The following is a 26,709-nucleotide window of genomic DNA, read 5'->3' on the forward strand; positions in this document are numbered from 1 at the left end:
TATCTCTCCCTCTCCTTTCCTCTCTGAAATCAATAAAAATACATATTTTTAAAAAATAAAAATAAAGGATATTTTAACTCAATTTGAAAGAACAATATCTCAGAATAAAAGCCCTTTAAATAGAATCATTTAATTTTATTAAAAATTTTGCTTTCTTTATTTGTCCTCATTTTAGTGTAAATTAGTAAAAACTGGCAAACCTGCACCAGCCTGCCAGCTGAAATTAAGTATCTCCTAATGTGGTCTCAAGCTAGTTATCTTCCTACAGCCTCCTTAGTTCATGTGTTAAATGGGAGTATTAAAACTTGCTTTACCAGATGAATGGTAGGGTTAAAGATGATACATGGTATCAAAACCTGGAATAAAGTATGTACTCAGGTATAGCTGAGTTATAGCTGCTAACTAGATTGGAGGTGTTTTTTTAGTGTCTGATAAACACCTTTAAGTAGTGTAAGTTCTTGTTTAAGGTCTAGTCATTTATGTATTTTAAATGTCAGTTGTCTTTGTGTTTATTGCTCACTCCATGACAGACTATAAAGACTTAAAATCTATTTAAAACTATTTTAAAAGTGTGGCAAGAGAAAATAATGTGCAGACTATTCCTTATAGGTATTTCCTTTAAATTATATTAGACCCCTTCTAAGAAAGGTTTCTATGTAAAAATAATACAAATGACCTCAAAAGATTAATAGACTTGACCATTCTACAGCTTAAATATATATATATATTGATTTCAGAGAGGAAAGGACAGGGAGAGATAGAAACATCAATAATGAGAGAGAATCATGGATTGGCTGCCTCCTGCACCCCCTCCACTGGGGGGAGAGCCCTCAACCGGGCATGTGTCCTGACTGGGAATTGAACCATGACCTCCTGGTTCATAGGTCAGTGTTCAACCACTGAGCTACACTTGCTGGGCCATACTACAGTTTGTAAGTGGTAGTAATAGTATTTGTCCTGTCTGGTTTGATTCAATGGCTAGAGCGGTGTCCTGTTGCCTGAAGGGTCGAGGGTTCTATTCCCGGTCAAGGGCACCTATGTACCTTGGTTGCAGGTTCCTTGGATCCCTGGCCCTTTTGTGGGAGGCAACCAGTCAAAGTGTCTCTCTCACGTTGCTGTTTTTTTTCTTTTCTTCTCTCTCTTTCCCTCCTCCCTCCCTTTTACTTGCTCTAAAAGTCAATGGGAAAAATATCCTTGGGTGAGGGTTAAAAAAACACACACACACAAACTCCCAACATTTAAATGGTAATAATAGTATTTGAAAACCATCAAGTCCTCAAAAAGCTGCCTTATTTTGCAAAATGTTGGACTAGTACCTCTCATCTGTCTTTAAAAAAAATTAATACCATATATTTACTAGCTCCCCTTCCCATTGAGATCATACATTTTTAGAATTTGTCCAGTTGCCCAAGGTAACACAGTTAGTGCCAGATTGGGGCTAAAAGTCTGGCTTCCAGAGTCTTGTTTAGGGTCTCCCTCTGCCTGCATTTTTTCAGTTAAAATTTTTTTTAAATATATTTTTATTGATTTTAGAGAGGAAGGGAGAGGTAGAGAGAGATAGAAACATCAATGATAAGAGAGAATCATTGATTGGCTGCCTCCTGCACACCCCCTACTGGGGTTGGAGCCTGCTCAGTTAAATTCTTGTATAAGTAATACAGTCATCGCTCCCAATTAAAAAAGATACTAAAGTATATATAGGGAACAGACTCCTTCATACCCATTCCCAAAAAAATGTAGTTCTCCCTCTTCATAAGCAGCCATGAAACTTTCCAGAGCTGTTTTATGCCTATACAAGTGTAAATATGGTCATATTCTCCCCATTTTATAAACATGAAATTACATATTCTGATCTGTACTTTATTTTTGCTAGCATTTCCATCACCACCATATTATTATTATTTTTACTATATTTTTATTGATTTTATTTATTGGTTTTTTGTCGGAGAGGGAGAGAGAGATAGAAACATCAGTGATGAGAGAAACATTGATTGGCTGCCTCCTGCACACCCCTCACTGGGGATCGAGCCTGCAACCCGGCATGTGCCCTTGACCACAATCGAACCTGGGACTGTTCAGTCCGCAGGCCAGTGCTCTATCCACTGAGCCAAACCGTAGGGCACCACCATATTATTAAGTGCTTATTACCTTCATATTTGGTGGAATGTTAATAACTGCTAGTATGTAAAAGAAAATTTGTTCTAGTAGGCTTTTTGTTGTTGTTAATCCTCACCTGAGGATGTTTTCGCATTGATTTTTAGAGTGGAAGAAAAGGGGAGAGACAGAGAGAAACATTGATGTGAGAGACACATTGATTGGTTGCCTCCCACATGCGCCCCAACCAGGGCCAAGGATCCAGCCTGCAAATGAGGTACGTGCCCTTGACCAGGATTGAACCTGGAACCCTTTAGTCTGCAGGCTGATGCTCTATCCACTGAGCCAAACCATCTAGGGCTGTTCTAGTCGTTTTTTTAATAATTAAATTTTTAAAAAATTACAGTTGACCTGCAATATTATATTAGTTTCAGGTGTACACCATATTATTAGTCACTTATATAACTTATGACCTGGTCACCCCGATAAGTCTAGTACTCATCTGACACCATACATAGCTATTATAATATTGTTGACTGACTATATTCCTATGCTGTATTTTACATCCCCATGTTTTGTTTTGTTTTTGTAACTGGAAATTTGTACTTAATCACTACCCTTTTTTCACTTAACCCTTCAATCCCCCTCCCTTCTTGCAACCATCAGTTTGTTTTCTGTATCTATGAGTCTGTTTCTGTTCTGCTTGTTCATTTCTTTTGTTTTTTAGATCCTACATATAAGTGAAATCATATGGTATTTGTCCTTCTCTGACATTTCACTAAGCATAATTCCCTCTAGGTCCATTCATGTTGTTGCAGATGGCAAGATTTCATTCTTTTTTATGGCTGAGTTATCCGTTATATATACAAAGTGGGGCAAAAGGAGGTTTACAGTTGTGAGTATGCAAAACACAGAGTTTATTCTTTTATTATTATTTATTACTAGAGGACTGGTGCATGAAATTCGTGCTGGGGTGTGGGGGGGTGTCCCTCAGCCCAGCCTGCACCCTCTCCAATCTGGGACCCCTTGGGGGATGTCTGACTGCTGGTTTAGGCCCGATCCCTGTGGACATCCGGCAGTCGGACATCCCTCTCACAATCCGGGACTACTGGCTCCTAACCCCTTGCCTGCCTGCCTGCCTGATTGCCCCTAACCACTCTGCCTGCCAGCCTGATACCCCCCTAAATCACTCCCCTGCCAGCCTGATTGATGCCCAACTGCTTCCCCGCCGGCATAATTGTCCCCAACTGCCCTTCCTTGCTGGCCCGATAGCCTCCAACTGCTGGCCCTATCGCCCCCAACTGCCTTCCCCTGTGGGGCTGAGGGGACTGGGAGACTAAGGCTAGATGAGGTGGGGCTGAGGGGACTGGGGACTCTGTCTGGTTGAGGCAGGGCTGAGGGGACTGGGCGCTGCCATCTTGTGAGGGCATGACAGTTAATTAGCATATTCCCTCTTTATTAGATAGGATTGTATTATTTTCTATTTGAATAGTTGTAAACCTCCTTTTGCCCCACCCTGTATGTACCACATCTTTACCCATTTGTTTGTCAATGGACACTTGGTTGCTTTCATATCTTGGCTATTGTAAGTAATGTTACAATGAACACAGGGAGTGGACACATCATTTTGGATTCGTGTTTTGGATTTCTTCAGATAAATACCCAGAAGTGGAATTTCTGGGTCATATGGTAGTTCTGTTTCTAATTTTTTGAGGAACTTTCATACTGCTTTCCATGGGGGCTACACCAGTGTACAATCCTACTAACAGTGCACGCAGGTTTCCTTTTCTCCACATCCTCACCAAAACTTTTTTATTTGTTGACTAGAGGCTTGATGCACAACATTCGTGCAAGAGTAGGCCTTTCTTCCCCTGGCTATTGGCACTGGCTTCCCTCTGGCACCCAGGACCCAGGCTTCCCTCCACCTGCTGGCACCTGGGACCCGGGCTTGCCTCACAGCCCTGATTTCATCCAGAAGGTTGTCCGGAAGGATGCCCGGTCTAATTAGCATATTACAATTTTATTATTATAGACTAGAGGCCCAGTGCATGAAATTTGTGCATGGGGGGAGGGGGTCTCCTCAGCCCAGCCTGCTCTCTCTCTAATCTGGGACCCTTTAGGGGATGTCCAACTGCTGGTTTAGGCCTCTCACAATCTGGGACTGCTGGCTCCTAACAGCTCACCTGCCTGCCTGCCTGATTGCCCCTAACTGGCCCCCCACCCCCTGCCGGCCTGGTCACCCCTTACTGCCCCCCCCCCCACCGGCCTGGTCACCCCCAACTGCCCCCCCTGCTGGCTTGGTCACCCCATGCAGCCTGCCGTTCAATCGTTTGGTCGTCCCTCACTAACCCCCCTGCTGGCCTGGTTGCCCCACACAGCCTGCTGTTTGTCATTACTGTGACAGCATCCCAGACAATTTGCATATTTCTCTATTATTAGTATAGACTAGAGGCCCACTGCATGGATTCGTGCACATTGAAAGGAAATTAATTAGAAGGTGGCCGGCGGGGTGGGACTGGGCGAGACGGGTCAGACACACCCCGGAGCCAACCTCCCATGGTCCCTCCCGTGGTCCCTCCCTGGGCGGTTGCACCTGGGGTGGCAGTGGGGTTCGAAGGGCATCTGCGGAGTGAGTGGGGTCCCTCCAGCAGATGGTGTTCCTCGGCCTGGCCTGCGGGGTTGGGGCCGGCAGTTCGACATCCCCCGAGAGGTCCCGGAGTGCGAGAGGGCACTCTGCAAAGTTGCTGTTGCTTGGCAGCTCCTGCGTTGAGTGTCTGCCCCCTGGTAGTCAGTGGGTATCATACCTGCCTGTCGGTCAGCCAGTCACTTAGCCTTTTATATAGATAAAATGTGAGGTAATATCTCACTGTGGTTTTAATCTGCATTTCCCTGATGATTGGTGATGTTGAGCATCTTTTCACATATCTACTAGCTATCTGTATGTACTCTTTGGAGAAATGTCTATTTAGGTCCTCTGCCCACTTTTAAGTTGGATTGATTGATTATTTATTTAGTTAGTTAGTTATTTTGGTGTTAAGTTGTATGAGTTGGCCCTGGCTGGTGTGGCTCAGTTGGTTGGGCATCATCCCAAACAACAAAAAGTTTTGGGTTCAATTCCCAGTTATAGCATATGCTTGGGTTGCGGATTTGGTCCCTGGTGGGTCGGGGTGTGTGCACGAGGCAACTGATCGATGTTTCTCTCTCACATTGATGTTTCTCCCTCTTCCACTCTCTCTTCCTCTCTCTCTAGAATTAACAAAAACCAATTTAAAAAAAGTTGTATGAGTTGCCTGTATGTTTGGAATATTAGTCCCGTTATCAGATATATCATTGGCAAACGTCTTCTTCCATTCAGTAGGTTGTCTTTTTTGTTGTTGTGTTAATCCTTACTCGATATTTTTCCATTGATTTCTAAAGAGAGTGGAAGGGAGGGGGAGAGACATAGAGAAACGTCAATTGGTTGCCTCCCACATGAGCCCCAACCAGGGCGGGGGATCGAGCCTGTAATCGAGGTATGTACCCTTAACTGGAATTGAACCTGGGAGCCTGCAGTCCACAGGCCGACACTCTCTCCACTGAACCAAACCAACTAGGGCAGTAGAATGTCTTCATTTTGTTGATGGTTTCCTTCACTGTGCAAAAACCCTTTAGTTAGATATAGTCCCATTTGTTTATATTTTCTTTTGTTTCCCATGCCTGAGGAAACATTCACAAAAATATTACTAAGAGTGATGTCGGAGAGTTTTCTGATAGTTAGTTTTGAGTAAGAAGAATTGAATAAATAAAGTATGCTTATGTTATCATTAGTTCTTGGTATGGAAATTTCAGAAGCAGTATGAACTCAAAAAGATCAGGAGGAATAGCGATGACAAAGAGGCGAATCTGGGCTGCCATGTATTAAAGATAACTTAATATTTAAATAATGCTTACTGTGTTCTAAATTCTTTACATATATTATTTTTCCCACAATGGTCCTTTTTATAACCATTTTACAGATGACAAAACTGAGTAACAGAATGTAAATGAAATACTCACTACGTAATATGTATAGGTAATCTGGCTCAAGAATCCAAGCTCTATAGATTCTATTTAGGTCTAATATTGATACAGTGATACCCACATTTTTAAAAATTTGACAAATATTGCCCTAGCTGGTGTTGTTAAGTGGTTAGAGCATAGGCTTGCTCACTGAAGGATTGTGGGTTTGATTCCCTGTCAAGGGCACATTCCTGGGTTGTAGGTTTGATCCCTGGCCCTGACCTGGGAGTGTGCAAGAGGCAACCAACTGATGTGTCTCACATTGATGCTGCTCCCTCCCCCCCTCCCTCCTTTCCACTCTCTAAAACTCAATGGAGCCGAGGCCAGTTTGGCTCAGTGGATAGAGCTGCGGACTGAGGGGTCCCGGGTTCGATTCTGGTCGGGGGCATGTGCCTGGGTTGCGGGCACATCCCCAGTGGGGGATGTGTGGGAGGCGACTGATCGATGTTTCTCTCTCGTCAATGTTTCTGGCTCTCTAGCTCTCTCCCTTCCTCTCTCTGGAAAATCAATAAAATATATTAAAAAAAAAAACTCAATGGAAAAAATATACCCTGATGAGGATTAACAAAAAAAATTAAAAATGCAAACATTGGTGCCATTTATTATTATTTTTTACTTCTGTTTGCCAAAACACTGAGTTTGTATTATAGTTTTTATGTGTTTAGAGCAATTTTATTTGATTTATATTTTTAAAATATATTTTTATTGATTTCAGAGAGGAAGGGAGAGGTAGAGAGAGAAACATCAATGGTGAGAGAGAATCACTGATCAGATGCCCCCTGCATGCCCCACCGGCACTGAGGATCGAGCCTGCAACCCGGGCATGTGCCCTGACTGGGAGTCGAACTGTGACCTCTTGGTTCATAGGTCGATGCTCAACCACCAAGCTACCCCGACTGGGCTTTAGAGTGATTTTAAAGCAAGGACATTATTGTGAAGGGATGGTGTTCAGGAAGTAAGTTCCTGAAGTATTTACCTTCTAAGCCTTAACTTAGGGAGATACGGCATTTGTAACACCTAGTTAGAGAACAGATATATAGTAGAGTGAATTATCAGGAAGACTTATCAGAAAAGCCAAGAGAAGAAAAATAAAGTGGATCTAGCATATGAAGTAGAGGGGGGGGGAGGAAAAAATTAGTTAGTTTGAACATGTACTAGGGTGGTGTAGCCCTTTCTGTGAGAGGTGTTGAGTCATATGGACCCACTGCACAGAGATAGGAGAGTTAGACCTACGGTGTGGTGCTGGCTACACATTATTCAGAACTAGGAATTTAAGAGGGATTCATTTCCTTGATCATTCAAAAGAACTCTAGGGAACAGCATGAGGAAAAGCAGAAAAGAGTGGCCATTTGGGGGAATATCAGGTGATCATATTTGAATGTAACACAGATCCATCTGGGTTGGGAAAGGACTGGAATCTATAGTTTGCCCAGAAAAATGAACTAGCTATTTTTACAAATCACATGTTCTTTAAAACACAGATAAGAGTTATAAGCACTGAGCCTTGGGTTTCTTTTCTATATAGTATTTGTACTAGATTGCGCTAGACTTGTAGTAAGTTACCAGTTTTTAAGGTTTGTTCCCCAAAGTCCTAGCTCTGTGGTGATATAACAGGGATTTCATAAGCATTTGATTCACATTTTAACATTTTATTTTACAAGATATATTTTTACTGATTTCAGAGAGAATCACTGATTGGTTGCCTCCCGCACACCTCACACAGAACCAAGCCTGCAACCCGAACATGTGCCCTGACTGGAACTGAACCATGACCTCCCGGTTCATAGGTTGACACTCAACCACTGAGCCACGCTGGCCAGGTGTGATTCACATTTTAATATTTTAAACTTAAAACACTATAAACACAGATTAGTGGTCACCAGGAGTTAGGAATGGGGGAAGAGGGAATGTGGTTATGGAGATAGTATGAGGGAACCTTGTGTGGAGGGAATAGTTTTGCACTTCAGTTGTGGTTGCTCGAGACTACAAAGATTTTGTAGAACTACTCACATGTGCACATGGATGCACGAACACACACACATACACAGTGCATGTAAAATTGGTGAAATTGGAGTAAACTCTGGATTGTACACTGTCAGTTTTTGGTTGTGATATTATTGTACTAGACTTAATGGAAGATGTTACCACTGGGGAAGGTTAGGTGAATGGTGCTTAGGTAATTATTTTATTTATTTATTTATTTATTTATATGTATATATTTTTTGTTAATCCTCACACAAGGATATTTTTCCATTGATTTTTAGAGAGAGTGGAAGGGAGTGGGAGAGACAGAGAGAAACATTGATGTGAGACACATTGATTGGTTGCCTCCTGCATGTGCCCTGACCAGGGCTTAGGCTGGGAAGGAGCTTGCAACCGAGATATGTGCCATTGACCGGAATTGAACCCAGGACCCTTTGGTCTATAGTTCGATGCTCTACCCACTGAGCAAAACCGACTAGCGCTGTAATTATCTACACTAATAAAAGAGAAAGATGCAAATTAACCATCAATCAGCCACTCCCACAAGCCATGCCCACCAGCCAATCAGGAGTGCATATGCAAATTAACCCAACTACGATGGCGGTGGCCACGGAGCTGGAGCAAGCAGGAGGGTTGGATTGCCCCCAGCTTCCCGCCTGCCCTGGCTAGCCCTGGGCTCTGCTCAAGGCTACAGAGTTTCAATTATAGAAGATAAATAAACCCCAGATACCTGCTTCCAGCCAGCTATGGCCTCTGCTCAAGGAGGCACTGAAAAAAAAGAAAAAAGAAAAAAAGGAGAGGCTGGGAGCTTGGGTTGCCGGGGGGCGTGGCCAGCCTGAAAACAGCCATTAACCCCTCACCCAGGCTGGCCAGGCACCCCAGTGGGGACCTCCACCCTGAAGGGGGTGTGGCCAGCCTGCAAACAGCCATCAGCCCCTCACCCATGCTGGGCAGGCACCCCAGCAGGACCCCACCCTGATCCGGGATACCCTTCAGGGAAAACCAACCGGCCCCCACCTGTGCACCAGGCCTCTCTCCTATATAATAAAAGGGTAATTTCAAATTGACCCTAATAGCAGAGTGACTGGGAATGACTGGTCACTATGACACACACTGACCACCAGGGGGCAGACGCTTAATGCAGGAGCTGCCCCCTGGTGGTCAGTGCACTCCCACAGGGGGAGCTCTGCTCAGCCACAAGCCAGGCTGATGGCTGCCAGCACAGTGGTGGTGGTGGGAGCCTCTCCTGCCTCAGCAGCGCTAAGGATATCTGACTGCAGCTTAGGCCTGCTCCTGGCTGGCAAGTGGACATCCCCCGAGGGCTCCCGGGCTGCCAGAGGGATGTCTCACAGCCAGCTTAGGCCCCATCTCCCAGGGAGCGGGCCTAAGCCAGCAGGTGGACATCCCCCGAGGGGGTCCCAGACTGAGAGAGAGCACAGGCCTGGCTGAAGGACCCCCCAAGTGCACAAATTTTTGTGCATCGGGCCTCTAGTTTTAAAATAAAAAGTCAAAAGGCAAAAAAAAGACAAAACAATAAAATGTAGTTAGAATATTGGAGGGAAATTGAGCAAAACTAAAAGTTAAAATTATCCATAATGCCAACACCCAGGATGACAATCCTTGTAATAGGGCAGTGGTTCTCAACCTTCCTAATGCTGCGACCCTTTAATACAGTTCCTCGCCCTAGCTGGTTTGGCTCAGTGGATAGAGCGTTGGCCTGCAGACTGAAGGTTCCCAGGTTCAATTCCGGCAAGAGCACATGCCCAGATTGTGGGCTCCATCCCCAGTGTGGGGCATGCAGGAGGCAGCCAATCAATGATTCTCATCATTGATGTTTCTGTCTCTCCCTCTCCCTTCCTCTCTAAAATCAATAAAAATATATTTTAAAAAAATACAGTTCCTCATGTTGTGGTGACCCCCAATTTCATTGTTACAAATTGAACATAATTAAAGCATAGTGATTAATCACAAAAAAATATGTAATTATATACGTGTTTTCTGATAGTCTTAGGCAACCCCTGTGAAAGGGTCATTTGACCCACAAAGGGGTCGCGACCCACAGGTTGAGAACTGCTGTAATAGAGTTTCTTGCTTTTTTTGTGCATGTACTTGAATTTTAAACAATTCTATTGATTAGAAGGATTGTAGCTTTATATTGGTATTTTAAAAATTCAGGCTAGTACTTGTTTGCCAATGTAAAAGTATATAAGCAAATTCACTGCTGTAGAGCACACACTACATTATGTAATAACATGTGATTGCCTTATGCATAATATCCTGATGTCATAGTGTCTTTAAGATTTTTATTATTATTAAAATATATTGTTATTTATTTAAGGGAGAGGGAGAGAGAGATAGAAACATCAGTGATGAGAGAGAATAATCGATTGGCTGCCTCCTACATGCCCCCTACTAGGAATCAAGCCCACAACCCAGACATGTGCCCTGATCAGGAATCGAACCAGGAATTGATCTGATGACCTCCTGGTTCATAGGTCAATCAATGCTCAATCACTGAGCCATACCAACTGGTCATGATTTTTCATTTCCCCCCAAAATATTTGTGTATTACCAAGTATTCTCATTTCTTAATTTTATTAGAGATTTAACTTAGAATTGTTCTACTTTATTATACCTTGAGAGGTATAATAAAATTATTAGCTATCATTAATATACTATTTAAAACAAACAAAAAACCCTTGTATTTGCCACTGCTAATATCTGTGAATCAGGTTTTTCTTGATATTGTGCAATCAAAACAAAACTAATTTGACTGCCCCAGTCTTCCATGATTTAAAGTTTGTGTTCATCAGAAGAGCTTCATTGTAAATGTTATGAATTTGAACTTTTAAAATACATTAATAGAATAAAATGCTGCTTTAATCTGTTTCTCATTGCAGATTTACATAAAATTTTATTTAGAAAAATGTTCTTTTGCTAAAAAAGTATTTTAAGCTATGTATTATGATCTATAACATTTCTTTAACAACAAAAAAAAAATGTCAAGGATGCTGTTGTTGCTGTTTGACTGTTGACCTTTTCAAAAACAATCATTGTATTTGAGAAGTAAAATAGTGGAAGATTAATGAAGTTGAGTATACTCAACCCCACACTGTGTTTTAAGAGTTTTATTTATTTCTTCCTGTGCATCGTGCTAAGAGTTAAGATCACAGACTGTAGAGCAAAAATACCTTGGGTTGAAATCTTGGCTCTATAACTTGATCTCTTTTGTTTTAGTTTCCTCCATAAAATGAGGAAAATAATAGTGTCTAACTTAGGATTACTATGAATATAAAGTGCACCATTGTACCAGTCCCTGTAAACAATTTAGCACAGTGCCTGTCACAAAAGTAAGTGCTCATAAAACTTATTATTTTAAAGCAAGGCTGAGCCCAGCTGTAGTGGCTTAGTTAGTTGAGTGTTGTCCTGTGCACAGAAAGGATGCCGGTAGGATCTTAGTCAGGGGACGTACGTGGGTTGCGGGTTTGATCTCCAGTTGGAGCTTATGTGGAAGGCAACCTATCAGTGTTTCTCACATTGATGTTTTTCTCTCTCCCTTCCTCTCTCTAAACATGTCGTTTGTGAGGATTAAAAAAACCCCAATGGTTGCGATTATATCTTTCCCCCTCACTTAACATGTTACAGCTGCCCAGGTGGCGTGGCTCAGTGATTGAGTGTTGACCTATGAAACAGGAGGTCGTGGTTCAATTCCTGGTCAGGGTACATGCCCAGGTTGCACGCTCAGTAGGGGGCATGCAGGAGGCAGCCGATCAGTGATTCTCATCATTGAAGTTTCTATCTCCCTCTTCCTTCCTCTCTGAAATCAATAAAAATATCTTAAAAAACACACGTCACAACTATTTTCTTACGTCATGACTCTACCATTAATGTAACTATGTCAAGTGTCCTGTATCTTTGCCACTATTGGGCATGCTCATTGTTTTAGACCTTTATCAATTTGATACATGAAAATGTCATCTCATTGTTTTCTTGTGCATTTTCTCTCCAACCATAAGCAAGGTTTAATGGTTTTCACATTTTTAACTGTTTGCATTTCTTCTCTTGAGTCTTGCCTGCATATATCTTAGAATTTTTTATGTTGATATAGATAAATGCTTTATATCTTAAAGGATAGGAATATCTTATATTTGATGCTAATATTTTTGCAATTTTAGTTCTGTTTTATTAATTTTTGTAGTGTATACTTTAAGTATATAAAAATTTATTTTCTTTGTAATTTTTTAATATGTTTTAAGTTTACAAGAGCGTTTCCAATTCTGATATCAGATGAATGTGTATTTCTAATTTCTTTTAGTTTTGAAAAAAATTCCTTAATCATCTAGAACAGTGATGGCGAACCTATGACACACGTGTCAGAGGTGACATGCGAACTCATTTTTTTGGTTGATTTTTCTTTGTTAAATGGCATTTAAATATATAAAATAAATATCAAAAATATAAATCTTTGTTTTACTATGGTTGCAAATATCAAAAAATTTCCATATGTGACACGGCACCAGAGTCAAGTTAGGGTTTTTCAAAATGCTGATACGCTGAGCTCAAAAGGTTCACCATCACTGATCTAGAATTTAGTGTATCTCTACATTAGATCAGTCTGTAACCTAATTTTTGTACAGATCTATGTTTAATGAATTTTTGTATTCTGGATATTACCTGTTTATACCTTCATGTTTTCTGCCTTCTGGGTTGTCTTTTTTTACCTTATTGGTAGCAGGAGGATTTTATTTTATTTTAAAATCTTTATTGTTGAGAGTATTACAGATGTACAGTAAAACAGCTTGGGTGGGGTGGGGTCTCAGAGAATCACTAAGGCCAGGTGAACAGTGTGAGCCAGGTTGATGGAAACTCAGAGATATGGTGTCTATCAGTTGTTTTTTTGGTGAGGAAGTTCTCAGCATAGGACAGTGACATTTGCCAGCACTTTTGTCTGGAAGAAAGATGCCCCCCACCCCCACCATAACCTAGTTCTTGTCCTGATTCTCCCCTCCAATTGCGCCCCTCCACACGGATCCCGCCCAACCCCAGGCCTTCACCATCCCATTGTCTATTTCCATGGGTTGTGATTCAATTGTTGATAGATATGTATTTATTGCATTTTATTGTTTGTTTGTTTTTTCTTCTTAAAGAAGACCTTTTAACATTTCATGTAATACTGGTTTGGTGGTAATGAACTCCTTTAGCTTTTGCTTGTCTGTGTGCTCTTTATCTGACCTTCATTTCTAAATGATAGCTTTGCTGGGTAGAGTAATGTTGGTTGTAGGTCCCGCCTTTTCTTTCTTCTTTTTTTTTAAAATCTTTAAATTCTTTATTCGTTAAGGAATTACAAATGTGCCCTCATCCCCCCCCCCATTAACCCCCTCCCCCACCCCCCACACTTGTGCTCTCATCCCTCTGTTGTCCATGTCCATTGGTTTGGCTTATATGCATGCATACAAGTCCTTTGGTTGATCTCTAGGTCCTGCTTTTTCATCACTTTGAATATTTCTTGCCACCTTCTTATTTGGCCTGCAAAGTTTCTGTTGAGAAATGAGTCGACAGTCCTATGGGTGCCCTTCTCTAGGTAACTAACTGCGTTTCTCTTGTTACTTATAAGATTCTCTCTTTGCCTTTAACCTTTTGCGTTTTAATTATATGTCTTGGTGTGGGACTCTTTTTTTGAGTTTCTCTTGTTTGGGACTCTCTGTGCTCCCTGGACTTGTATGTCTATTTCTTCCACCAGGTAAGGGAAGTTTTCTGTCATTATTTCTTCAAATAGGTTTTTAATTTCTTGCTCCCTGTCTTCTTCTGGCACCCCTATGATGCAAATGTTGGTATGCTTGAAGTTGCCCCAGAGGCTCCTTACACTTTTCTTTTTGCTGTTTGGGTGGGGTTTTTTTGCTTCCTCATATTCCAAATTGCTGATTTGATTCTTTGTGTCCTCTACTCTACTGTTGATACCCTGTAAATTATTCTTCATTTCAGATAGTCTATACTTCATTTCTGACTGGTCCTTTTTTATGTCATTGATGTTCTCTCTAAGTTCCTTGGTGTTGTCATTAAGTTCCTTGAAAATGTTACTAAATTCCTTGAAGCTTGAGCATCCTTATAACTATTGTTTTAATCTCTGTATTTTGTAGTTTGCTTGTTTTCATTTCACTTAGTTCTTTTTCTGGAGATTTCTTCTGTTCTTCCGTTTGGCACATTTTTCTTTGTCTCCACATTTTGGTTGTTCCCTGTGTTTATTTCTATGTATTAGGTAGAGCTGCTATGTCTCCTGGAATTGGTAGAGTGGCCTTGTGTAGTAGGTGTGCTGTACGGCCTTCCCAGTGGCTCAGCCTCCCCAGTCACCTGAGCTGGGCACTCTAGGTGCACTCCTGTGTGTATTCTCCCACTGTAGTTTACCCTTGCTTGCTGTTGGCCTCACTGGGAGGGATTGACCCCCAGGACAGTTGGCTGTGTGGACCAGCAGCTACTACAGTGGGAGAGTTGCGGGCTCAATCCCCAGTGGGGGGCATGCAGGAAACATCTCTCTCATCATTGATGTTTCTCTCCCCCCCTCTCCTTTCCTCTGTAAAATCAATAAAATATATTTTAAAAACAACAACTGTATTATGGGATGAGTAAAATACAGAATGATCTAAGACAGTGGTCGGCAAACTGCGGCTCGCAAGCCACATGCGGCTCTTTGGCCCCTTGAGTGTGGCTCTTCCACAAAATACCACGTGCGGGCTCACACGTACAGTGCGATTGAAACTTCGTGGCCCATGCGCAGAAGTCGGTATTTTGTGGAAGAGCCACACCCAAGGGTCCAAAGAGCCGCATACGGCTCGAGAGCCGCAGTTTGCCGACCACTGGTCTAAGACATAAAAACAAGACAAAACTTACCCAGCATGAATGCCCTAGTGACAAATGGAAATAAAATTAAGACTCACACTCCTTCATGTAGTACTCCAAGAAATGGAAACATGATACTTTTGGCACAGGTAAATGCTTCACAATAAAGTCTTACCTTGATAAGTCTTATTACATAGTATTGTTTATAATTGTGATTGTTTAGGATTGCTCTTAGAGGCTAATGTTTATGCTGATTTCAAAAAATAAGTCATGGTAAAAGGGTATAGACTTTTTTACCAATGAAAATATGTAGATACTGATCTGGTCTTATCATTTAGACCGATTACTAAAATAGTAAATGCATGAAAATAATTTAAAACAAAAACATAATTGCCATGTGACTATCTGACTTACAAAATTATAAATCTTCCTAAAGTCAGACTGTATTGCTCCTTGATAGTTACTGTAAATTTTGAATTTTTCATAGCCAAGACAATATAGACAAAATATTTAACCAAAGAGTTCAAAATAAATTCATCCCAATTACCTATTTATCACTTTATATGTAGTAATTACTTTTTTAAATTCTTTAAGTTTTATCTAGGAGGATAATCACTCTCCGAGCATCATAACTAAGTCACAAGGAACTTCAAAAGTTAAAAAAAAAATCATCCCTGCCCTGACTGGTTTGGCTCAGTGGATAGAGCGTTGGCCTGCAGACTGAAGGGCCCCAGGTTCGATTCCAATCAAGGGCACCAGAAAAAAAAAATTAAAGAATAAAAGATGCAGCCACTATGGAAGACAGTATGGAGTTTCCTCAAAAAACTGAAAATGGAACTCCCATTTGACCCAGTGATCCCACTTCTAGGAATATATCCCAAAAAACCAGAAATACCAATCAGAAAGGATATATGCACCCCTATGTTCATAGCAGCACAATTCACCATAGCTAAGATCTGGAAACAGCCTAAGTGCCCATCAGTAGATGAATGGATTAGAAAACTGTGGTACATCTACACGATGGAATACTATGCTGCTGTAAAAAGGAAGGAACTCTTACCATTTGCAACATCATGGATGGAACTGGAGAGCATTATGCTAAGTGAAATAAGCCAGTCAATGAAGGAAAAATACCACATGATCTCACTCATTCATGGATAATAGAGACCATTATAAACTTTTGAACAATAATAGATACAGAGGCAGAGCTGCCTCAGACAGATTGTCAAACTGCAGCGGGAAGGCCGGGGAGGGTTGGGGGGCAGGAGGGAGGGGGGTAAGAGATCAACCGAAGGACTTGTATGCATGCATATAAGCATAACCAATGGACATAAGACACTGGGGGATAGGGGAGGCTAGGGGACTGTTGGGGTGGGGGAGGGAAGGACACATGTAATAAATACCCTTTGTAATACTTTAATCAATAAAATTAAAAAAAAAGAATAAAAGAAAAAAGAAGAAAAGATCATCCCTGAGAAGTGAGAGAAAAAGCTCTAAAAACACAGAAGTGACAGTCCTGCACCCTTTGAACAATCTTTACAATAGCACAAACTTTTATTAACAGCAATCAAATGTATTCCAATCCTGGATAATTGCTGCCTCTGATGATCTGATCTTTTTATAATGAAACTATAAGTGCAACATTTTTAAGAATCAGATAAATAGGGACTCTGGTTTTATTATCATATTTACATTTTTTTCAAGTCCAGGGACAGCCAGCTAAGATATGTATATTCCAATAAAGATCAAAGTAATAACTTCTGCTGGCAGCTCTTCTGAGTCTTCATTTCCTCCATTGACCTTCACCTAAATAGTAAAAGCAATACAATTGCAACTGAGTTTACTATTACCAATGGCACTCATTAGGGTTCTTACAGATCGAATAAGGTTCATTAGCTGATATTTAATTCTTGGCTCCTCTCCAAACCCGCCAATTCCCTGGTCTGTTCCCCAGCCAATGTTCTTGAGGAAACGCTCCTCCTGCAGCCGGCGATGGTGTTGACTCAGAGCAGGGCCACCTGCAGCAGCGAGTACAAGGTGAAGGCCATGATCACCAGGAACCACCCAAAGGCCTAGCGGATTCCTCCGCAGCCACCTCAGGGAACGTGGGCAGCGTGTGGGAAGCTCTTTATCTGTCCTATTCTAAGTGATAGCTTTGCTAGGTAGAGTAATATTGGTTGTAGGTCCTTGCTTTTCATCACTTTGAATAGTTTTTTAAAAATACATTTTTATTGATTTCAGAGAGGGAGGGGCAGAGAGAGAGAGAGAGAGAGAGAGAGAGAGAGAGAAACATCAGTGATGAGAGAGAATCATTGATCGGCTGCCTTCAGCACATTCCTCCACACCCCCACTCCCCAATGGGGATCGAGCCTGCAACCCAGTGCCCTGACAGGAAATCAAACCAAGACCTGGTTCATGGGTTGATGCTCAATCACTGAGCCATTCTGGTCATGCTCATCACTTTGAATATTTCTTGCCACACCCTTCTGGCCTGCAAAGTTTCTGTTGAGAAGTCAGCTGACAGTCTTATGGGAGTTTCCTTGTAAGTAACTGTTTTTTCTCTTGCTACTTATAAGAGTCTCTCTTTGTCTTTAACCTTTTGCATTTTTATTATGATGGGCCTCTTTGGGTTTCTCTTGTTTGGGACTCTGTACTTCTTGGGCTTGTATGTCAATTTCTTTCACCAGGTAAGGGAAGTTTTCTGTCATTATTTCTTCAAGTAGATTTTTAGTTTTTCTTTCTCTCTTCTCCTTGTACCCACATGATGCGAATGTTGTATGCTTGAAGTTGTCCCAGAGGCCTCTTACATTATCTTTATATTTTTGGATACTTTTTTCATTTTGCAGTTCTGGTTGGGTGTTTTTTGCTTCCTTATATTCCAAATTTCCAATTTGATTCTTAGCTTCATCTACTCTACTGTTGATTCCTTATAAATTATTCTTAATTTCAATTAGTGTAACCTTCATTCTGACTGATTTTTTTTATGCTGTTGAAGTTCTCACTAAGTTCCTTGAGCATCCTTATAGCGATTGTTTTGAATTCTGTATCTGGTATTTTGCGTGCTTCTATTTCATTTAGTTCTTTTCCTGGAAATTTCTCCTGTTCTTTCCTTTGAGACCTGTTTCTTTGCCTCCACATTTCTGTGCTTCTATGTTTTAGGTAGTGCTGCTGTTTCCCAGACTAGGTAGAGTGGCCTTATGTAGTAGGTCTCTTGTATGACCCAGTGGTACAGTCTCCCCAGTCACCTAAGCTGGGCACTCCTGGTGTACTCCTGTGTGAGCTGTGTGCCCTGACCTGTTGTAGTTAAGCTTTAATTGCTTTTGGTGTCACTATGAGGGATTGTCCCCAGGCTAATTGGTTGCAAGAATCTGCTGCGACTACAGCACAGGAGTTGCTGTACAGGGACTGACCCTACGGAGTAGGACTTTCTTCAGTGGGGCTTTGGTGCTCACTGAGCCCACCCATTGAGTGTGTTGCTCTTGTAGGTGTTAGGGTTGTGATCAAGCATGGTCTGAAGCTGTGCTGGTTCTGGGGTCTCCTGGGAGTTGCAAGGTCAGCCACCACCTGTGCCTTGCCTGGGGCTACTGGACTTGAGTTATAGAGATATCTGCAGATGGCTACTCCTTGTGCTGGGTTTGGAGGTGCCCAGGAGAGGCCATGCTACGAACCAAGTATGGCTGCTGCTAGTGTCAGGCCTGGAGTCACTTAGCAAGAGGTATGGGGTATACAGAGGCCAAATACTGCTTATTTGAGAGATTTTAGGAAAGTTCAAGGCATGAGGCGAGAGAGGTCATTTGTATGGAAAAGATACTGAAAACAGCTTGGGTGGGCCCCCAAGTTGGGTGGGGCAGTCTCAGGGAATCACTAGGGTGGTATGAACAGTGTGAGCCAGGTTGATGGAGACTCAGATATGGAGCCAGCCTGCTGGCGGGGATGGGATCTCAGGAAAGGAATAATGGCTTCTGCCAGCACTTTTTCTGGCTTAAAGCTGTGCCCCCAGCTCTCTGATGGCAGACAATTCAGTTTCCCCCCATATGTGTCTGGTTCCTTTCAAGCTGCTGAGCCAGTGCTGGAGCTCCCACGGAGTGAGTCTTAAGTCCTTGCACGGGCCCTTTAAGAACTGACTGGGATGCCAGCAGCCCTCAGCCTCAGTCAGAATTTCTGCTGGTTTTTATAGTCAGAAGTTATGGGGACTTCTCTTACTGGTTCTAGATCTCCGGGTGGGGAGGCCTGGTATGGAGCTGGGAACTCTGGCTTCTTTCTCAGGGGGGACCTCCACAGCTAAGATATCGCTCTCAATTTTAAACTGCCACACGTGGGTGTGGGACCAGCTGGTTTCTGTCTCTGACTCTACCAGTCTCGATGTGGCTTCTTTAAATCCTTAGTTGTAGGACTTCCATTCAGCTAGATTTCAGGTGGCTCTGAATAATGGTTCTGTAGTTGTAATTTTGATGTGCTTATGAGAAGACTCGAGTACCTTACTTATCTACACCACCATTTTGACCCCATATAGTTTAAACATTATGTGATTCTATCTTTGATTTATTTGTAGCTTTTGGGGGTGTGTGTGTGTTTAATCTTGTGCAAAACATACCATTCCAAATATTGTTTTAAAGGTATTAAAATTTGTTTTCATATCTCTTTTAATTTGTGTGGAATTTACTTTGTATCTAGTGTGAGGTAGGGATCTTGTTTTTTTTTCCTAAATTGATAGGTTTTTGCCTATTTCCATTTGTTGACTTGGCCATATTTGAAATGCCATAAGCATTTCCTTATATACCTAGGGCCTCTTGCTGGATTATCAGTTCTGTTCCACTGATAATTATGTTTCCATACAATTCCATGACCACCGTCTCCTTCTCCCCTGTGGCTTTATATAGTAAGTTTGATATCGGATAGGGCAAATATTCTCATTTTCAAAAATTCCCTGGCAATTTTCATGTATTTACTGTTTCGGGAGAATTTTAAAATTTATTTTAATGAGTTCTGAAAAACCCCCATGAGATTTTCATTAGAATTGTACTGAATGTATAAATGAATTTTGGAAGGAGTTACTCTTCACCTAAATCTTCCCTTTAAGAAACAAAAATATTGTATATTTCTATTTATTTTGGAGTTGCTAATCTGATGCAATTTTAATCTGTATGCCAATTGTGGTTTTATTTTGCATGTGATTATGTAGTGCTAGAAATTGAGAAATTTTATGATGGTATTTGTTGGGGATCCGAGGAATATTAGAAGTCTCTTCCGTCAACAGCCACATATTTTCAATTCTGTAGGGTCCCTGAGAGAGAGATTTGTATTTAAAATTGTACTGACAAATGAAAACCCCAAATGCTTTGCATTTTATTCTTAATTAGGTCTTGGGTACCAAACTCTTTTAAGATGAAGGCTAGAATGAGCCCAGTTGCTCATGTGGAGATGCTCTTTTTAAAATGTAGTGAAGCTTAATTTGTTTCTAACTGTAACAGGCTATAAGATGGGACCCCTACAGCTCCCCAATTCTCAAACAGCTAGATCTTTCCTTGTGATGTGAACAACGCCTGCTCTAATTAATTTCTATCAGTGCTCAGGGCCATGTAACCAGAGAGAACCCATTTGATCTGGCTGACTGCTGATCTGGCCTTGGCCACCTGCCTCAGGCCTTTTCTGTCCAAGTAGTAGGTTTGGCCCTGGCTCTTGAAAAGCCCTCTCTTGAAGGCTTCTCATACCACTTCAGTCACAGGAAAGGAGCAGAAAAGTGAGCCTGGGCCTGTGTGCTAACCTTTTAGTGATGATTCTACCCAGTAGCACACAGATCCAATAAGTCCTCTCAAATCTGTCCTCTTCTGGAGTTTTGATTTCTCACTTCTCAAGACTACAAAAAGTTTCAGCCATTCTCAGAAGTATTCTCTCTTGGGTTGTTGCTTGTCTCAAATTAACCAGAAAGAGGTGGAGTAAAAACTGGCTTGTTGAGTATTGCACATAACCCATATTTTTTCTTAACTATGCATAACCCTGCAGTGAATAACTTATTACTCGTGAGACAATTCTTCCCTTGCTTAATGGTTCATGACAAGTTCTTAATTTTCGTCTTACCACTTTGTTCCTTCTCAGTTTTCTTTACTGGCTTATCCTCCTGTACCTGCCCATTAAATGTTGATGTACTCGGAATCAGCCCTACACTCTTGACAGTCTTCTTTCCTAGTCACATTCACATTGATGGATTCACTTATGGATGAATTAAAAATTTATATTCAAGCCTGGATGTCTTTTAGCTCTAGTTCTGCGTATCTAATTGCCATCCAGACATTTCTATTTGGGTGTCTCAAAAGTACTATAAATTTAACATATCCAAGATGTTTTCTATCTCAAGTGAAAAGCATAATCACCCAAGCAATTGTGCAAGTCAGACACTTGGGAGTTGTCCTTGGTTGTTTCTTAACCCTCCCCTACCCCCACCAAATCCAATCAGTCACCAGTTCCAATAGATTTTTTTTTACCTTTTTTGTTGTGATTTGTAACACACATACAGAAAAATCATTGAGCTTTGCATATGTGTGTGTGTGTGTGTGTGTGTACACACACACACACACATTTTTTAAATTTTTGCTGAAATAATTACAAAGCATAACCCTTGCAACCAACATTCAGGTCATCAAATAGGTGATTGTCAGGACTCCAGAAAGCCCTCCTTAAATTCCCTTCTCCTTTTTAAGAGTAACCTGTGTCCTGAATTTTATGATACATAACTTACTTTCTTATTTTTCTACCTAAGGTTGCATCCAAATTTGTTAGTTTAATTTTGCCTACTTTTTCAACTTTATATAAATGGAACCCTATAGTTTATATCCTTTACTCTGGCTCCTTTCACTCAACATTATTTTGTGAAATTTATTCATGTTTTATGGAGCTGTAGTTTGTCATTGCTGAATATTCTATTATATGAGTATATCAATTCATTCTTTTTTTTTTCAGATGGACATTTAACTTGTTTTCACTTTGCAGCAATTATGAATAATGCTACTCTGAACATTTTTGTGTAATTTCAATTTTTGTTGGTAATGCCAGACTGTTTTCCAAAGTGGTTGCACTAGTTTAGATTCCTGCTAGCAATGTACTATAAGAATTCCTGCTTTTCTGCCTCATTGCCAAGCATTAGAATTGTCAATCTGTCAAATTTAATAATCTCCTGATTTTATATATACATATATATGTAATGGATTTTTATGTGTAATTGGGGTATATTTTTATATATAATACAGTGCAAAAATCTTAAAATATATATGTTGATGACTTTTTTACATATACATTACTTTTACCCAGATGAAGATAGAGAACATTGCCATCATCCCAGAAAGTTCACTCATACTTCTTTCTAATCAGAAATTGTTATTCTGGCATACTCTCTTGTTGTTGTTGTTAATCCTCACCTGAGGATATTTTTTCTATTGATTATTGATTTTTTTTTTTTTTTTTTTAGAGTGGAAAGGAGGTTGGGAGGGGGGAAAGGAGAGAGTGAAAAACATCAGTGTGAGATTGAGATATCAATTGGTTGCCTCCACACATGCCCTGAGTGCCCCAGGAATGAACCTGCAACTCAGGTATGCCTTGACTGGGAATCAAACATGCAATTCTTTGGTGCAAGGACCAATGCTGTACCACTGAGCCACACCAGTCAGGGCTTGACATACTATTTTGACTTCCACCTCTATAAATTTGTTTTACCTATTCTTGGACTTCATGAAAATGGGCTCATAAGAACGTGTGCTCTTTTGTGTCTGGCTCTTTTTGCTCAGCATAATGGTTTTGTTTGTTTTTGCAGTGCATTCAAGTTATTGGTTTTATCAGTTATTCTTTCATTTAGTTTTTAAAATGTTATTTTTTTATTTTTTATTTTCTGTAGAGAGAGAGGAAGGGAGATGGAAACACCGATGAGGGAGGAACATCATTATTTGGCTGTATCCTGCATGCACCCCCACTGGGGATTGAGCCGTAGCCAGGCATGTGCCTTGACCAGGAATTGAACCAGCAAGCTCCTGGTTCCTGGGCCGATGCTCAACTGCTGAGCCACACCGGCCTGGCAATTACTTTATCATTGCTTAGTTCCATTGTGTGGTTGTCATTTTCTTTTGAGTATTTCTAGGTTTTGGCTATTATGATTTAAGCTGCTTTAAATAATGTCATGCAAATATGTGTGTGTAGCTATAGACATATACTAGTGGCCCAGTGCACGAAATTAGTGCACGGTGTGTGTGTGTGTGGGGGTGTCCCTCAGTGCGGCTTGCACCCTCTCGCAATCCGGGACAGCTGGCTCCTGACCACTCGCCTGCCTGCCTACCTGATCACCCCTAACCACTCTGCCTACCAGCCTGCTTGCCCCCAACTGCCCCGCCCGCCAGCCTGATCACCCCCTAACTGCACCCCTGCCGGTCTGATCATCCCCAACTGCCCCCTTGCCAGCCTGATTGCCCCCAATTGCCCCCTCTGCTGGCCTGCCTGCCTTAAACTGGTCACCCCCCCGCTGGCCTGCTCACCCTCAACTCCCCCTGCCCCTGGCCGGCCTTATCACCCCCAACTGCCCTTCTTTCCTGGCCTGATCGCCCCTAACCTCCTCTGCCTCAGCCCCGCTACCACGGCTTTGTCCAGAAGGATGTCTGGCAGATCTCCCAGCCTAATTAGCATATTACCTTTTTATTAGTATAGATGTGTGTGTGTGTGTGTGTGTGTGTGTGTGTATATACTCAGTTCTCTTGGGTATATATTGAGGAGTGGTTTTTTAGGTCATAGGTTAGGCGTTTAATTTTATTTGTAACTACAGAACAGTTTCCCAAAAATGGATGTACTATTTAACATTCCTCTTTGTGTTTTTTGTTTGTTTGTTTTTTAATATATTTTATTGATTTTTTACAGAGAATAAGGGAGAGGGATAGAGAGTTAGAAACAAAGATGAGAGAGATCGATCAGCTGCCTCCTGCACGCCCCCCACCGGGGATGTGTCCGCAACCAAGGCACATGCCCTTGACCGGAATCGAACCCGGGACCCTTCAGTCCACAGGCCGACGCTCTATCCACTGAGCCAAACCGGTTCGGCTCCTCTTTGTTTTTAATTTGCATTTCCTGTTTACTGGTGGTGTTGAGCTGCATGTCATATATTTATTAGCCTTTGAAAGGTTTATTAAAGTCTTATGAAAATCTTTTGCCCATTTTTCTACCTGGTGTTCTGTCTTTGTCTTATTCATTTGTAGTACAGACATCCTTTTCCACTGTGGCTTGCCTTGCCTTTCATTTTCTTGAATGTATCTTTTGATTAACAGAAATTCTTAATTTTAATGAAGGAAAATATGTCATATCATTTTCTTTATAATTAGAACATTTTGTATCCTGGTGATAAAGATATATCCTATGTGGAATTTTAATGGTGTGAGACGGGTCAATTTAATTGTTTTCTTATATGACTATCCAGTTATTTTGGCACCACCACTTATTGAAAAGACCATTCTCCTTTTCTCTGTAGAGTCACTTTAGTTATATATCAGCTGATTGTATATATACAAGGATTTGTCTGGGCTCCCTGTTCCATTCTTCTGTTTGACCATCCATGTGCCAATGTGCCACTGTCTTAAATTCTCTATTCCAGTAGTTCTCCAGAGATCCTTTTAGAGGTTTTTTGAGGTCAAAACTATTTTCATACTAATAAGATGTTATTTGCCTTATTTACTCTCATTCTTTCATGAGTGAGCAATAGGTTTTCCAGAGGCTGCATGATATGTGATACTGAAACAGATTGACTCCAGAAGCAAATATGAGAACCCAGCTATCTACTATTAAGCCAGATATTTAAAAGATTTACAAAAATGTAAAATAGTTCTTTATATGTATGGGTCTTTTTTTTTTATTTATTCCTTCAGTCACCCTATGTAATAGGATTGGAGTATTCATTTAAAGTAATTATTGATAGGTAAGTAGTTATTGCCATTTAATTTTTACTTTTGATCTTTTTCTTTTTAAAGAAGTCCCTTTAACATTTCTTATAATACTGGTTTTGTGGTTATGAACTAGTTTAGCATTTTCTTGTGTGGAAAGCTCTTTATCCTTTGATTCTAAATGATAACTTTGCTGGTAGAGTAATCTTGGTTACAGGTCCTTTCTTTTATCACTTGGAATGTTTCATGCCAATCCCTTCTAGCCTGTAAAGTTTCTGTTGAGAAATCAGCTGATAGTTTTATGGGAATTCCCTTGTAGGTAACTAATTGCTTTCCTTTTGCTGTTTATAGGATTCTCTCTTTGTCTTTAACTTTTTGCAGTTTAATTATGATGTGTCTTGATGTGGACCTCTTTGGGTTCATCTTGTTTGGGATTCTCTGTGCTTCCTGGGCTTGTATGTTTATAGATTTAAAAATATATATATTTTATTGATTTTTTACAGAGAGGAAGGGAGAGGGATAGTTAGAAACATCAATGAGAGAGAAACATCAATCAGCTGCCTCCTGCACACCGCCTACTGGGGATGTGCCTGCAACCAAGGTACATCCCCTTGACCGGAATCAAACCTGGGACCCTTCAGTCTGTAGGCCGTCGCTCTAGCCACTGAGCCAAACCAGTTAGGGCTATGATGTTTTTAATGTATTGCTGAATGCGGTTTGCCGATTTTTTTTTATGTGTGTGTGTGGTAGAAAGGTGTATTTGCATGAAATTATATCCCTTGGTTTCCAAAGTCCCATTTCCCTTAAATCAATCCTGGAAAATATGCAGCTGGGGCTTCAGCAGAACTAAAAGCAAAGCCAGTGTCCAGAGTTTCCATTCCATGGTGGAACTGAGTACTGCATAGCATCAGGCTAATAGTAGATTTTGCTGATACTTTGTTGAGAACTTTTGCATCTGAGTTCATCAGGGATATTGGTCTATCGTTTTCTTTCTTTGTAATGTCTTTGTCTGGTTTTGGAATTAGAATAAAGCTGGTCTTATAAAATGAGTTTGGGTATCTTCCCTTCTTTTGAATTTTGTGGAGTAGTTTGAGAAGTATAGGTGTTAATTTTTCTTTGAATGTTTGGTAAAATTAACCTGTGAAGTCATCTGGTCTAGGACTTGTTTGTTGGGAGTTTTTTTAATTTGCTGCTTCGATTTTGTTGATTGTAATTAGTATTTCAGATTTTGTTTCTTCTTGATTCAGTTTTAGAAGATTGTATGTTTCTAGGAATTTATCCATTCTAGGTTGTCCAATTTGTTGGCATATAGTTGTTCATAATATTTTATTGTAACCCTTTGTATTTCTGTGGTATCAGTTGTTATTTCTCCTTTTTCATGTCTTATTTACTTGAGTCCTCTCTCTCTTTATGAGTCGGTTAAATGTTTATCAATCTTGTTTATCTTTTTAAAGAACCAACTCTTGGTTTCATTGATCTTTTGCTTTGTTATTTTATTACTAGAGGCCCTGTACATGAAATTCGTGCACTGGAGGTAAGGGGGTCCTTCAGCCCGGCCTGCGCCCTCTCGTAGTCCAGGAGCCCTCAGGGGATGTCCGACTGCCGGCTTAGGACAGTCGGACATTCCTCTCGCAATCTGGGATCCCTTGCTCCTTACCGCCCACCTGCTCAGTCCTTACTGCTCCTTAGCGGCAGGTTCCTTACCACCGCTCAGCTCGGCTCAGCGCGCTGCTGCGGATGCAGGGGAGGCTTCCGCCACTACCGCCGTGCTCACCAGTGTGAGCCCAGCTTCTGGCTGAGCAGTGCTCCCCCTGTGGGAGTGCAGTGGCCACCAGGGGGCAGCTCCTGCGTTGAA

General features: G+C 41.2%; 1 protein-coding gene and 1 pseudogene across 3 annotated transcripts in view; one reads left to right on the forward strand and one right to left on the reverse strand.

Annotated features, from left to right (window-relative positions):
* Nucleotides 1-26,709, forward strand: part of VKORC1L1 (vitamin K epoxide reductase complex subunit 1 like 1) — a 53,253-nt gene that overhangs the window by 2,538 nt on the left and 24,006 nt on the right. The window lies entirely within an intron of this gene.
* Nucleotides 16,388-16,997, reverse strand: LOC132233143 (immediate early response 3-interacting protein 1-like; annotated as a pseudogene).

This window comes from Myotis daubentonii, chromosome 4, assembly GCF_963259705.1.
Source record: "Myotis daubentonii chromosome 4, mMyoDau2.1, whole genome shotgun sequence".
Taxonomy (NCBI): Eukaryota; Metazoa; Chordata; class Mammalia; order Chiroptera; family Vespertilionidae; genus Myotis; species Myotis daubentonii.